The sequence below is a fragment of the Pongo abelii genome, chromosome 14 (genome assembly GCF_028885655.2).
Source record: "Pongo abelii isolate AG06213 chromosome 14, NHGRI_mPonAbe1-v2.0_pri, whole genome shotgun sequence".
NCBI classification, from domain to species: domain Eukaryota; kingdom Metazoa; phylum Chordata; class Mammalia; order Primates; family Hominidae; genus Pongo; species Pongo abelii.
In genome coordinates this window covers 35,233,433-35,248,163 of record NC_071999.2, presented here as the reverse complement: position 1 = coordinate 35,248,163, position 14,731 = coordinate 35,233,433, and the positions used below count along the sequence as shown (strand labels likewise).

Sequence of the window (14,731 nt, the reverse complement as noted above, 5' to 3'; positions counted from 1 at the left end):
GTTTAATAGTTCATGGGCATATGTTCTGTCTCTCAAGTGGAATATAAACTGCTTGAGGTCAGGGACCATGCTGTGGAATACTTCTTGGATTTTAGGGTTTTAAGTAATTACAGTAATAAAAAAGATACCTTAATGTATAACTAAATGTCTTATTGAGACTTTCCACATAAATCCATGAATCTGAAAACAATCTTTTGTTAGACCATGTATCTTGTTTTTTTATTTTAAAAATATGCTATTTTTATAGGCACTAAGGGAATGCAGAGTAGTGATAATAATGACGAACATTTATTGTGTTTTTACTGTGTGTTGTGCACTTTCCTCAGTGCTATGCTGTGTAGTAACTGCCTTAATCCTCCTGACAACACACAGAGACTGGTGCTATTATTATCCCCATTCTATAGCCATGGAAACTAAGGCACAAAGGGTGAAGTCATTGGCAAGGTCAGAAAGCCAGACTTCAGGGAGCTGGGCCTGGTGCCCACCAGCTTAACCACAGCACACACTGCAACTCATTCATACGAGAAACACATGAAATGTAGGCTGTGTTGAGAAATAAATAGCAGAATTGTAATTAGGGGCCAGAGGAAAAGGTTGTGAAGACCATGTCAAGATTTATGCCTGTGAGATGGTGAGTAGGAACATGTCCTCTGTGTAATGAAGGTGTTATATTCTAATAAACGCAGGAGAAGGAAGAGTTCGTTATCGGTAGGATCTATTTTTAGATCCTTTTTCTTATGCCATTATGAAGAAAATATAAAGTCTCCAATTTCATTGCTCTGTATATGACAGGTCTGATCTATTTTTTTTTTAAGATTCTCTATCTAAACTGTATTTTCCTGAATTTTTCCATTAAAAATCTCCTTTTCAAGCTCAGCAAATGTTTAATCTTTTCTACTTTAATAGCTGGAAATTCTCCCTTGGGGGTCGTAAGCTCTTTAAATATTTTTAGGTTGCCAGATTTCTTCTGTTGGCTCTCCAGGAAGCCAATTTTGTTCCTAAGAGTAGTCCAGCTCTGTCTTTTGCACACTCACTGCAACACAATAAAATGCTGCCTAATTACCACCTTTGTGGGATCCCAGAGGTGTGAGTATTTGTCTCCAGGCTATTGCTGCAGACTATAAACTCTTCTCAGATGAGAGATAAACCTCTTCATTACTTAAGCCTCCAGGTCTGGTAACAGGAGTTTACTCCATTCAAATTGTTTCCAGTCTTGTAAAAGAAGTGATCAAATGAGACGTGCAACTCACCTTAAGATAATTTCTAAAGGGAGTAGTTAACGGAATCTTCCTTCTGGGTGGTGCCCAGTTCAAAAGGGATACTGAAAAGTCAAATCCTTTTATTATCTTGGGTCTTCATTTCTAGTTGGAGAAGGGAGTTGAGAGGTAAACAGATGAGGAAGTGTTACTTCTCCTGCAAAGACACAAAGTCTAGTATACTCCAGTGGATATTTTCTTCTAACTACGGCTTCTTTAAGAAATTTGAGTCAAATAGCTAAACCTATGTTTTTACTAGAAACTATTTTAATAGATAATATATTTATATTTATAAAATAAATGTATGCTTATTTGGCTTAACCCTAAAGTGAAACATCATATAAAACATGTATAATTTGTAGACACATTGGAATTCAATGGAAAAATACATTATTAAATAATGTATGATTATTTCCTTATTATCCATGGGGAAAATTACAGAATTGGCCACTCGTCGGCTATGTGCTTATCCTCTGAGATTTTTTTCTTTTAAAATAGGAGGTATTCACTTTTCTAACCACTGTGAATAGGAGGTCCTGTGGAATGTTTTCAAGGGGAGCTTAGTGGAGGAACAGTGATGGGGATGGGAGGCTCTGTGCTGCTCAGATTCTCGCTGTGTGCACCATCTTATCTGTCAACCGTGGCAGTTCAGGAAAAAGGCCAGCTACCTACGTCATGGTGGCATTTAGAATCTTTGTGGTTTGAGCTCTCGGTCCAACTCTTGGATTTCTTTCCCAAGTGACCTCAGACCTATTTGACTTACGTACTACATTTCTGGAACAAGCAGATGGATTTTTCCAGAACCACAAGCTATGTTCTTTTAAAACTGTGATCACTTTCAGCAGCCACTGAGATGTACAAATAGTCCAAAGAGCAGTGGTTGCCAACCTTGGCTGCATATTAGAATCACTTGGGAAACTTTAAAAAAATACTGGTGCCCAGTTCCTCCCCACCAGATTAAATTTTAATTGGCCAGGGTGGGACCTAGACATCTGCATGTGTGAAGCTCCCCAGGGGATTCCAGTGTGCTACAACTTAGAGAATCACTGCTCTAAAGACATGCTGAGAAGAAAGAGCTTCCCCTTCCCTCACTGGCTGGCTGCTTGTGCACCTTCAGACATGGTAGCAACAGGGGTGTTATATAGGTGATAATAAGCTGCAAAATTACTGAATGGCTGCAATGAAAGGCACTGTCAAAGTAAAGAGGTTATAACGAGTATTACTCTTATTATTTTATTAGAAAACACTGCTAATACCAGACATCTATGGATTACCAGCTCAGTTATGAAGCACTTTCACATATACCACCTGTTTTGTCCTCATAGGCACCCTGTGAGGCAGAGAGGGAAGGTATGATTATGTACTTTTTTTTTTTTTTTTGAAATGGAGTCTTGCCCTGTCACCAGGCTGGAATGCAGTGGCCTGATCTCGGCTCACTGCAACCTCCGCCTCCTGGGTTCAAGTGATTCTCCTGCCTCAGCCTCCTGAGTAGCTGGGACTACAGGCATGTGCCACCACGCCCAGCTAATTTTTTTGTATCTTTAGTACAGATGGGGTTTCACCATGTTAGCCAGGATGGTCTTAATCTCCTGACCTCGTGATCCACCCGCCTCGGCCTCCCAAAGTGCTGGGATTACAGGTGTGAGCCACTGCGCCCGGCCAATTATGTACATTTTTTATAATGAGGAAATGAAGGTCAGAAGGTTGAATGGGGCAAAACGTGGTGGCTCATGCCTGTAATCCCAACACTTTGGGAGGATCCTTTGAGCCTAGGAGTTCAAGACCAGTCTGGGCAACACAGCAAGACCCCTGTCTCTACAATAAATTTAAAAAATTAGCCAGGTGTGGTTGGCACACGTCTATGTAGTCCCAGCTATTCAAGAGGCTGAGACAGAAGGATCACTTGAGCCAGGAGTTCAAGGATGCAGTGAGCTATGATCGTACCACTGCGCTCCAAACTGGGTGACAGAGTAAGACCCTGTCTTTTTTAAAAAAAAAAAAAAAAAGGTAAACAACATGTCCAAGATCATACACCTTAATAGCTGGCAGACTTAGGGTTAGAGTCCAAGTTTTTTTGTTGCTATTCCCTTTCAACAATTGGCACTATTATACCTTAGAATCCCAAACAGTTCTAGTCAGTTGCTGTGTGATCCACAGCTGTTTAACCTCTGTGAACCTCAGTTTCCTCACCTACAAAATGGGTATAATACTTGTACCTATTTTACAGGGCTGCTCTGAGCTCATATAAGCTGAAAAAAGATAAAACATCTCACAGACTATAAAAATAGATACAAATATAAGCTGTTGCTATTATTATAACTAGCGGGAGAAGGCAGTAGTTTGAGAGAGGTCACGTTATTTATGATGCTGTTATCCTGCTCTTAGGACTTTAAATTAAGCCCAAAACAAGGAGAACATATCTTATTCTTTTAAATATAATCTGCATTTGTTTTTGACCTAGTTTGTTTATTCATTAATTCAACATCCAGGGTTGCAGAATTGACCTGAGCAGACCAGGCTTCCAAGGGTCAAAAAACCGTCTGAAGGAGAGACACTGAGTGCATTCTGGGTTCACATTCCCCTCCTCTACTGCATTCCTGAATTTTCTGCCTCACAGCAGCATCTGAAGCAGTGGCTGTATGTGCTCTTAACCACCCTTCAAGTCCACAACATGTCATATTACCTCATTTTGGCTCCCTGGGACTATCTTGGAGGACCTGAATTAGTCATGTGGGGTACTTGATTAAAAATCACTTGAACAGCCCTTTTCTTTTGCTCAACACTGGGTCTCTCTGTTTGAGAGCAGACCTGGGTTAGAAGGGCAATGCCTGAGGTTTCTCTCGTAAGAGATGAAAATAGGGAATCAGTTAAGAAAAAAAGGCCGGGCATGGTGGCTCACGTCTGTAATCCCAGCACTTTGGGAGTCTGAGGCGGGCGGATCACGAGGTCAGGAGATCGAGACCATCCTGGCTAATACGGTGAAACCCCATCTCTATTAAAAATACAAAAAAATTAGCCGGGCATGGTGGCAGGCGCCTGTAGTCCCAGCTACTTGGGAGCCTGAGGCAGGAGAATGGCGTGAACCCAGGAGGCGGAGGTTGCAGTGAGCCGAGATTGTGCCACTGCACTCCAGCCTGGGTGACAGAGTGAGACTCTGTCTCAAAAAAAAAAAAAAAAAAAACAAAAAAAGATGAAAGAAATGGGTTCTTTAAATCTCACTTTCATCATTCAATCCACTGTCAGTGAGACATCTGATGGTACTTAGTTGCAGATATAAAGAATCCTCATTTATAAGTACAGGTCATTTTATACCTACTTTTTTTCATTTAGCACTGTCAAGTTCCACTATTTTTTTTTCATAATTCTCTCCAGCACAGTGCTCTATGTATAACAGATTTTCAATAAATGTTGTCAGGAACTTCTTTCTATATCCTTAATCTCTATGACATTCATTCATTTGTTCATATAAGAAACATCTATTAGGTTTTGACTTTATGTCAGGCACTATGCTAGGGCTGGGGATACGAAACTGTAGAGACCTACTCCCCATTCTTAAGGAACTTGTCTAGTGGGAAAACAGAGAAGTGAACAGATGATTCGATTCAGAGTAAGTGCTGTGATGGGGGGGTGCACAGGATTCTATGGGGCACATAGAAAGAAGACTGGGGTCAGGCAATGGGTTCCAGAGGCAATGCCTGAGCTGATTCTTGAGGGGCAAAGAGGAGCTGGAAAGGTGACAGGTACAGTAGGGGAAGGTGGGTACAGGCAGAAGGAGGACATGTGTAGGCACAGAGGTCTGGGAGCATGAGGAGGCAGAAAATAAGGAAGAGAGAGCAGGCCAGGTCACCATCCTGCATCCTGCAGGCTGTGTTTGCTACACCTACTAGTAGTTCATGAATTAAATGTAAATGAAATAGGATAGAGAACATCAGAGCACAGGACAGTAACAGGACAGTAACTGAGGCCCTCAGTCCAACAACCTGCAAGGAACTGAATTCTGGCAACCACCATGAGAGCCTGGAAGCAGATCCTTCCATGTCAAGCCTTCAGAAGAGATCCCAGCCCTGGATGACACCTTGACTGCAGCCTCATGAGACATCCTGGAGCAGAGAACCCACTAAGCTGTGACTGGATTCCCGACCCACAGAAACTGTGAAGTAAATATGTGTTGTTTTGACCAAGTTTGTGGTAATTTGTTATGCAGCAATAGATAACTAATATGCGGCCTAATTTATATTTGACTTCCTCTGCTTCCTTAGCTTCAGCCTCACATTCCTGACTTGACAACCCTCATATAGTGACACCTACATCAAACCCAAATACACTTTCATACATTCACACTCATCAGAGCAGCAAAAATAGAAATGTCAGATAATTCCAAGATATGATGAAGTGGGAATTCTCTTACATTGCTGTTCTGAGAGTACATGAATACAGTTACTTTAGGGAACATTGATGAAATCTAGGAAAACTGAAGATGAACCCTTTGCTATCTATCATTCTACTTCTTGGATAAACTCTCCAAAACCTTTCACACATATGTACATGGAAATATTCAAGAATGTTTATTGTACAACCTTTAGTATTAGTGAAGGATAGAAATAAACTAGTCATCAATAGGAAACAGATGAATGGTATTATATGGTTACGGCAATTAAAATGAGTGAACTAAATCTATTAACATGTATAAATCTCAGAAATACATTGTTGAATAAAAAAAGGCAACCTCAAGAAAGCATAGTATAACAACATTTATAGAAAGCTTGAAAATATGCAAAATGATATTATGTAATGCCTATAATATACAGATATGTAATAATAGTAAAAGAACATGAATCCAAAAATAACATCAAAATCAGGATGTGGTGAGTACCAGGGTTTCTTTTTTGTTATGCAACTCTCTATAATTTTTTTTTGTGTTTTAAATTTAAAAAAACTAAAATGCTTTTCTGTCATGAAGGTGTAAATCCTGGAACAGATCGAGAAGGAAGAAACATATGTTTCTTCCAAATCTTATGTAATTGCCATACTTACTTTATTTCATCTTAACTTCACTTTCAGACAGTAAGAACAGGTAACCAGTAATTTGGGAAAAAGGGATCAAGATGAGGTTGAGTAAGTGCTGTTAGAATCCTTTATTGTCAGTGATGATTTTTTTGGAAATGTGAAAATTAAGGTGAGACTTGAGAAAGGAGTGAGGCAGACCAGCGAATATAAGGAGAGAATATCAGGGAGAATAAGACAATGAACAGTTTGCTTGAATAGTTAACCATTTAGGAACGATTTATGTAAGCCAATGTTTATGATTTTGTATCATTTATGCGCATAAATCACAAAGATGACCTCAAATGCATGAGAAACAGGAGGGAAGAAAGGAAATGGAATTTTCCTCCAAAACTCATCACTCTCAATTCTCTATAGTGGAAGTAGAACAGACTTAAGAAAAATAGGAAAAGAAAGGATTTCAGACATGGGAGGGGCCCTGGAGAGGGTTTGCATCTCCTTAGAAGGGGAAATGGGATCCCAGCTGTACTGCTCCTTTTTCATTCATACTTGAAATGTTCTGTGGTTGGGGTTGCCTGGCACAACACTGTCTTCTATGAATAGAAAACCTGATCACAAGCTGCTCTTCCTCTGTGACATGCCACCTACATTGTAACATGCTTCAGTGGGTAAATCAGAGGATGACATGCTTTTCAATTCACTAGAAGATTCTCTGCATGGTGCAAACGAAGTAAGTCTTGCCAACATTTGCCTGAGTAATTCACTTTGAGTTATATATTCTACCAAATGCAAGGTCCTAAAACAGGTGAAAAAAGTGTTGCTAATGTATTAGTATCTAGCAGAGTATCTGCAATGACTTACTGCAGTGCTCAATGAAAATACTATTCCTCCAGCTATCACAGATGACTATACATCCATTCATTGAGTTATGTGCCCACAACACTCCAAGTGTTACAAATCCACTTAACAGCCTCAAGTCCTGGGTTTTCTGTTCATATTTCTGAATTAGCATAAAGAAATGCAAAATCACAAGCAAGGAGAATCCTCATAGATCTCTGCCAAGAGGTTTTGTGTTTATCTTGGCACACATAAGAAATATTTTGAGTTCCTGAAATGTGGAGCAGTTCTTTTTATTAGGAATATGTGATTAAGTGAGTCTCACTTCTAATGGGAGACTGAGGCATAAGTATAGTAAGTTCATGAATAAAATAAAGCAAAAGCCTCATTTTGACTGGATAAGGCAGAAACATAGGTATTAGGTATAAGGTTCTTCATTTCCTCCTCTTGTCTACTATCTCTTTGGATTACATGCGAGAAAAAGCAGCATCAGAGAGAGAAAATTGACACCTTGAAAATCTACCTTTTAAATCCTTCTCTTCCACTCAATCAAGTTCCATTTCACTGTATGAGGTCTCTGGTACTTGTTCCTGGCTTTCTTCATCATTAACTTTCTGCTTCCTCTCACTTGTTAATAACGAGTAAAACTGTAGCAAGTAAAGAAGCTGAATTTCTGTATATCTGAGAGAGGTCAGATTCCATATGGGTTCAGGCCATACTCTGATGGACAACTGCAGGCTCACTGCTAGTGATCCCTACAGGCCAGGCTGTGACTGGGGTCCAACAGTGACAACTGCTGTAGTGGAACAGGATCTTTGCTTTTCATGGACCTGAAATCCAGAGTACCTCTACATGTTAGGACTGGCCCCTTAGCTGCATCTCAGGTCATCTGGCTATTTAAGAACTCCCAATCCTCTAAAGCAGTGTTTCTTAAACCCTTTTCATGGACACTTATGGCAGGAAGTACATCTTACTTAACAATCCATATTAGTCATGGTTCAGTCAGGAAAAAAGAAACTTTAAGTAGGTATTTTAAGAGCAAGAATTTAGCACAGGGAATTGATTAGACAGATGTTCAAGGACTGAAAAATTAAAAAAGGAACACTGGAGTAACACATAGGTTATAACTGCAAGAAGCAGCTCCCGCCTGAAGGGCTGGAGATCAAAGGCAGGAGAGGAGGTTGGGGTTTGTAGGAAAGGCCTGTTGAAGCTGGGGCACAGGCTCCTGAAGAGGGACACTGTCTGGCTGCTGCTGCAGGTAATGCTTTGGGGAGGAGGGAGAAGAGATGCGATGAGGCTGGTTGAGATACAAGAAGAAGCTGGAGACAAGTAAAACTGCCACCAGGCTAAAAGTCTGTGGCAGGAGTGATGCTGCCAAGCATAGCAGGCCGTCAGGAAGGAGCAAGTTGCTTCCCTCTCCTCCAGCCTTGTGCTCTTCCTCTGGTCCTGCTGTGCCGCCCCAGCCTCTCCACCCAGATGACACAGGAGAAATGTGGTTTGCATAATTCCAGCCCCACCAACACAAAGCAGAGGACAGAGGGTAGGTTTGAAGCTGAAAGATGACAGCTCAGTAACTGCCATACGATACTTGACCCTAACCATGCACATCCCCTCTGGATTTCATTTTCTACCGCATTCTATTGCATTCTACTTTACCCTACACTACCTTATCACTTTTTAAATATTACAAAGCTGGAAGAGACCCATCACATTGACTTCATGACCTACTAATAGACTGTGACCCACAGTGAGGAAAACTCTGCTCTAGACCTTCACGGTAAGAGGGCCTGAACGTTGGAATTCAGTGCTACTTACATACTGAATTCCTTCCACAGCAACAGCGACTTAAGGAATTACCTCCCAAGGTACTCCTCCACTGAATATGTATGGGGGCCCACAGTTCTATAGGCTTCAGGCAAATTTATATCAAGAGGCTGCAAATGCCCTGTATAGTACTAGAAGAGGGACAGCTACCAGATAAAGGAGGTTTTGCTAAGGGGAAAAGATAAAAGAACTACCAATCAAAAACATTTATTGTGCCCTTATTATATGTAGAGTATTATGAAGGTGTTTTTGAGAATACCCAGAAATGCACGTTGGAGGAGCTTGAAATATAGTCAGAAAAGACAAAAAGCCAATGAGTAAACAATAGATGAGCAGCCACTCAGCAGTATGGTCAGCTGTCAAGGGAGTGAGATTGGCAGGAAATATTCTGAGCACAGAGCAGGGTGATATGACTGAGCAGGAATGATCTGGAAAGGTTTCATGTGAAGGTTTGTTTTCAGAATACGTAGACCTTAGATAGGGTAAGGCGCTGGTATCTTAGGCGAAGAGAACAGAAGTAACAGAACAAGTTAAGGAAGAGTGGGCCTGCTTGTGCAGTGCTGGAACTTGTGGATCAGAACTAGCAAGAGAAATTGGAGCATCAACCACGGCCGAGGTGGAAGCTTGCAAATGGAGAAGGTGTAGTGACTGAACCTTGGAAACTATCCTCACATTTAAGAAGCAGGTAAAAGACCTGGTGAATAACACAATGAAGACTGGTTGGAAAGCTCTGAAGAGATCCAAGGTCAAGGACTCACCAAGGAGGGTGGTCAGCAAAGTCAAATGTCAGAGAGGCCAAGAGCTCTAAGAACTGAGGAAAGACCTCAACTGTAAACCAGATGCGCTGTAAATGAGGGTGGTGGCTCTTGACCACACTGCCTGTGTGGATTAATGTGCTACTACTTTCAGCTCCAGCTTTTGGATTTGTATAGGGTGTTTAACTATCACTCGAACAGGTCCAAAGTATCTGGTGAAAACAATTAACTATGGTTTACTATCGGTCCTTATTCGTTCCTACCTGTCCACAGCCATGCGAGGCATTTTAAGGCTGTGCTTCAGTGGCTTGTGGTCTTCCCTCCCGCGACTGCCCACCTCCAACTCACTTTTGTGACAGCTTTTGTTTGTGCTGCTGTCATCCATTCTCAAGTGGCCTGTCCTGCTGCGCTGATTTTCTGGGATCCTGGCTTCACAAAACAAGGAGCATTATGCATTGGGACCTTGTCTTTGGAGACTTCGTCATGGCTGTAGGCTGCATTACAACCCTGGCCAGCTGCCTTGCAAAGAAAGACAAGTGATCGGTCACAAGGGAAACCAGATCAGGGAGAGATGGATCCGGTGAACCTATCATCCCTACTACAAACGTGTTCAGCTGGTAGCAGATCAGCAACATCTTCTCCAGGAGTAAAGGAGAATTTTTTTACATGCTCATTACATATGCAGAGTTGTGAAAAAATTGCTGCAGGTGACAGGTCCAAGTTCCTATAAGGATGTCCTATGGCTTCATACCAGACTTTGTTCCGGACTTCATCTCTTAAGTGCTGTCATTTCTTCTGTACAAGCTATGGTTACTTTGGTTTCTTTTCTTCCTCTTAGACAGCAGATTCCAGCTATTATCACATAGCTTCCTCATTTATACTAGAGTAAACCATTATTATGGATGTAAGAAAATGGGTTTCATAAGCGAACCCACTGTGAAGGTAGCCAGGACAGGTGTATTAGTCCGTTTTCATGCTGCTAATAAAGACATACCCAAGATAGGGTAATTTATAAAGGAAAGAGTTTTAATGGACTCAGTTACACGTGGCTGGGGAGGCCTCACAATCATGGCGGAAGATGAAGGAAGAGCAAAGGGACTTCTTACACAGTGGCAGGCAAAAGAGCTTGTGTAGGGTAACTCCCATTTATAAAGCCATCAGATCTCGTGAGACTTATTCACTACCATAAGAACAGTATGGGTGAAATTGTGCCCATGATTCAATTATCCCCACCTGGCCCTGCCCTTGACAGGTGGGAATTATTACAATACAAAGTGAGAGGTGGGTGGGGACACAGCCAAACCATATCAACAGGTCATGTACGTAAGCTGCTTAATATTTATTGGGCAGCTACACTGTGGACTGAATCAAATAGAATATGAGGATATATATGTGAAAAAATATTATTTTAATAGCTGGCTCCAGAGTTCCTCTTGGGAAGTTACTTCGTGTTAGGAAAAAACTTTGGTAAACAGTTTAGGAATGGTAGGTAGCTATGAAGACACAGATTAGGAGATGGAAATAAAAGTATTGTATAAAGAGAGAAGAGAGGAGGGGAGAGATGGGACCAGAGAGATGGTATGATAGTGGGAGGTTACAGGTTATGATGAAAAAATGGGGGTAGGTGGTAGGTGGATAAAAATATCACGGGAGGAACTGAAGGACTTTTAAGAGCAGGGATTTCTAATTTTAGGTTTTTTGCATCCTTAATTTAAAACCACTCATCTGCTCCTAAACCTTCCAAAGAGTTGGCTATAGAAACAACCAAAGAAAAGGGGCTGATTTTGACATTATGTGTCAGCAGAAGAGAGAAGAGAGCTGTAAGAGGTGATATGTGGAGAAGTCTAAGTATTCAGGAAAAGCAAGAACTGAGAGCCAGAAGTGACGGTGCAGTCCTTGAGAGGACATTGGCCGCGGGGAACAACAAAAGGTGGATAAGGGATTCAGTCAAGTTCAAGAAAATCTCTGTGGTAGGATGACTCAGCTGGATTACAGGAGCCATTTTTGTTATTTTCAACCATAATTTTTCAGGAGATATTCATTACTAGAAAATGACAAGGTCACGAATTCACTCCCCTTCCTCTTGTTTTCTATTAAATCTCTGGGCCTCACTTTTCTCATCTATAAAATCTAGAGATTGGGCCTAGAATATCTCTGTGGTTTCCATTAGAGTCTATAGCTCTAATAATGATACCACCACATTTTTATGTTCTCTTTTGAGGTAAATTTACATGCAGTGAAATGTACAAATCTTAAATGTCGCATTCCAAGAGTTTTGACAAATGCATATACTTCTGTAACCGAAACCCTTAGCTATAGAATTATTTCATCACTACAAAAAATTCTCTCAAACCCCTCCCCGACAGCCAACCGCTATTCTGACTTTTATCACTATTGATTAAATAATTAATATTTAATAGCTATTGTTAAATGCTAAGCTTTGTTTTATAGAGCTTCATCAGTATTAATGCGTGTATTTCTTAAAAGAGTTGCAAGATGGATATCTCCATTTTTACAGATCAAAACGTTAAGAGGTGAGAAAGGGGCCCCTGGTCATCAGCTACCAAGCATAGGGGCAGGACGTGAACTAAGAATTCGTTTTAGAAGCCCACGCTCTTAACCTGTTTATCCTAGAGTCCACAAACGATTGCCAAGAAACAGCATAAATCCAAATTCAGTCGAAAGCAATGCCATTTACAAGTTCTAAAACCTCCTGAATAATCCTAAAGGCCATATGCATTCCATCTTATCGAAGGATTCCTTTCTATCCCACTCCCCAGAGAATAGAGAAAGGGGGTGCGAAAGACTTCAATTCGGTTTGACTGGAGAAAAACACAGAGGTGGCGTAGGATCCACACATCCCATGGGGGCAGACCCAGCGGCGGACGCCTGGACAGGCAGCGGGGAAAGGCGCTGCGACGCCCCGGGTGCCCCCTCCTTCGACGCCACTGGCATCCCCTCCGAAAGCAGCAGGCATGAAGGTGCCCCGTCAGGGGGGCTGGACGCAGTGGAGGCAGGCTCATCAAGCACGACCAGAGCTTAGTCGGCCACACGTCCTCTTCAATGTCACTGTCTCCCTGCTCTCCCACCCCGCGCCGCTGCGCCTCCCTACCCCGGCAACCTGGGCCGGAGTCCCAAGCTCCGCCCCAGAGCGGACTCAGCCCCCGCGCTCCCTCCCGCGCTGCGCCCACCACGCGGCCGCGGCTGCCATGGCAACCCTACGCCGCCGCCGCCTCTTCACGCACGTCGCGAGCTAACGGACTCGGCGGCGGCGGCGGTCTGCGCCCCACCCCCACCCCATCTGGACCGCATCGCTGAATGTGCCCGGACCTGCGCCTTCTAGGTAACGAATCCGAGAGAAAGGGGCGAGGGCGAGACAGCAGGTGGTGCGGGGCTCTAGCCAACAGCCCCTCTCGGCCTCCCACCTCCGGAGACGCCAAGACAGTGGGCTGCGGGGTTCCTCGGGCGCTGGCTCCTGTGCGGGGACGGGGAGGGGCGCGGGAGCGCCAGGCTCGCGGGGCATCCTGGGGATTGTAGTTCAGTAACTCCTCGGGCTCGCGGCCTTGGTGGGGTAGCTCGGACCGGCGAACTACAAAGCCCGGCGGCCCCGACCACCGGGAAAGACCGATAAACTTTGAGCGGACCGGGACAGAAAAAAAAAAAAATCTCTCTTTGTCTCGAGGGGGCTGTTGGGTGGTCGCGAACCTGGGCTCTGTGCGTTGGGAAAGGGAAGTGGAGGTGAGCCTCGGGCTTCCCGCCCTGTCGCTGGGCCCGCCCCAGCTGCAGCGCTCAGCCCCACCCCGGCTGGGCCACCGCCCTGCACAGTCTCAGGGATGAGCAGCCACCCAAGCTGCAGGGCCTCGGGTCTTCGGCGCCTCTGACCCTCGCAGGTTGCTGCCTCTCGGTGCAGAACCGTATGTATGTCACACATTGGATGTGAGACCTGAGAAACCGTGTTTTAACAGGTTTTTCTCCTTTCCTGGATACGTTTATTTCTGGGTTAGTCATGTTTGTTTTAAAGTAGCTCAGAGGTGTTTGCATATTAAACCCATCAATTGGTAATTACTCAAAGGGCAGTAATGTTTAAAGGTTAAGTATGGAAAAAGATAAAAAGATGTCATTGCGATTATATGGTGGTATCTGGCATTTTTAACTTTTTGCATTTTTGCATTTTATTTCTTGAGGTTCAAGGTTGTGAAATGAGTGCTCCACCGCACCACCCCCCCGCGCCAGCCTGAACACTGCCTACACGTATTTTGATTAGTTCAGTTTTAAATCACTAGTAACTTTTAAAAACAGACTTTTTTTTTTAGCAGTAGGCAGCAATAATTCTTTGATTATTCCAGTGTTATTCAGAATTTCTCAGCATGTTTTCGGAAGGAAAAATACCATGTTTTAATTATTTAGTTAATTATTTATATATTTTTTATGTTCGGGAATACACTTGAGTCCTTAGAGTTGACTCAAGACTTGGTGGTAAAGGAAGCTGACACAGATTTACGAAACCTTCCTTGACGACCCTTTAAAATTTTTCAATAGGTAGATAACCATCCTAGAAATTTGCTGCTTTATGGAGTAAGTTGGAGAATTGTTGATATTATTGTGAGTTTGTGTGTGTGTGTGTGTGTTTAAAAACAAAAAGACCACAAATCCTATAAAACTTTCTCTTAATTAAAATGAAGTTGACCTGTGTAAATTTTACTTGAGGTTGCAATTTTGTACAGAGAGGAGATGGAAAGTAGGTTTAGTAAGACAGGTAGAAAACAAAATTCAGGCCTTATGTGATACAATATAAGGTTTGAAGTATTTTATTTATTCATTCAAAATGTGTTAAGAACCTATGTGCCAGGCATTATGCCAGGTGATGAGAATAAAGAGATGAAAAAAGATAGTCTGTATCCTGCATGGGCAGTCTTGTCATCACAATAGTGTGGTAGAGATATGTGCAAGTTGCTATAGGAGCCCAGAGGAAATAATCACATAACAGTAACATTTATTGAATATGTCAGGTGCTGTGAGGAGTATTTTGCATGCAGCTCGTTATTTAATCCTCAG

At 42.5% G+C, this 14,731-nt stretch overlaps 1 protein-coding gene and 1 long non-coding RNA gene across 7 annotated transcripts in view; both read left to right on the top strand.

Moving 5' to 3' along the window:
* The first annotated feature begins 443 nt into the window (after positions 1–443).
* On the top strand, positions 444–4,020 carry LOC129049469 (uncharacterized). The gene is made up of 2 exons (XR_008512569.2): positions 444–631; positions 3,746–4,020. It is a non-coding gene; the product is annotated as an uncharacterized LOC129049469 (long non-coding RNA).
* An 8,697-nt stretch (positions 4,021–12,717) lies between these two features.
* The window catches only part of KATNAL1 (katanin catalytic subunit A1 like 1), a 93,326-nt gene continuing 91,312 nt past the window's right edge, over positions 12,718–14,731 (top strand). The window contains exon 1 of one of the 6 annotated variants that reach the window (XM_002824138.5): positions 12,718–13,019. The gene's annotated coding sequence lies outside the window, so the exon portion shown is untranslated. The other 5 variants (XM_009248532.4, XM_003778182.4, XM_009248533.4 and 2 more) reach the window with 5 other exon arrangements.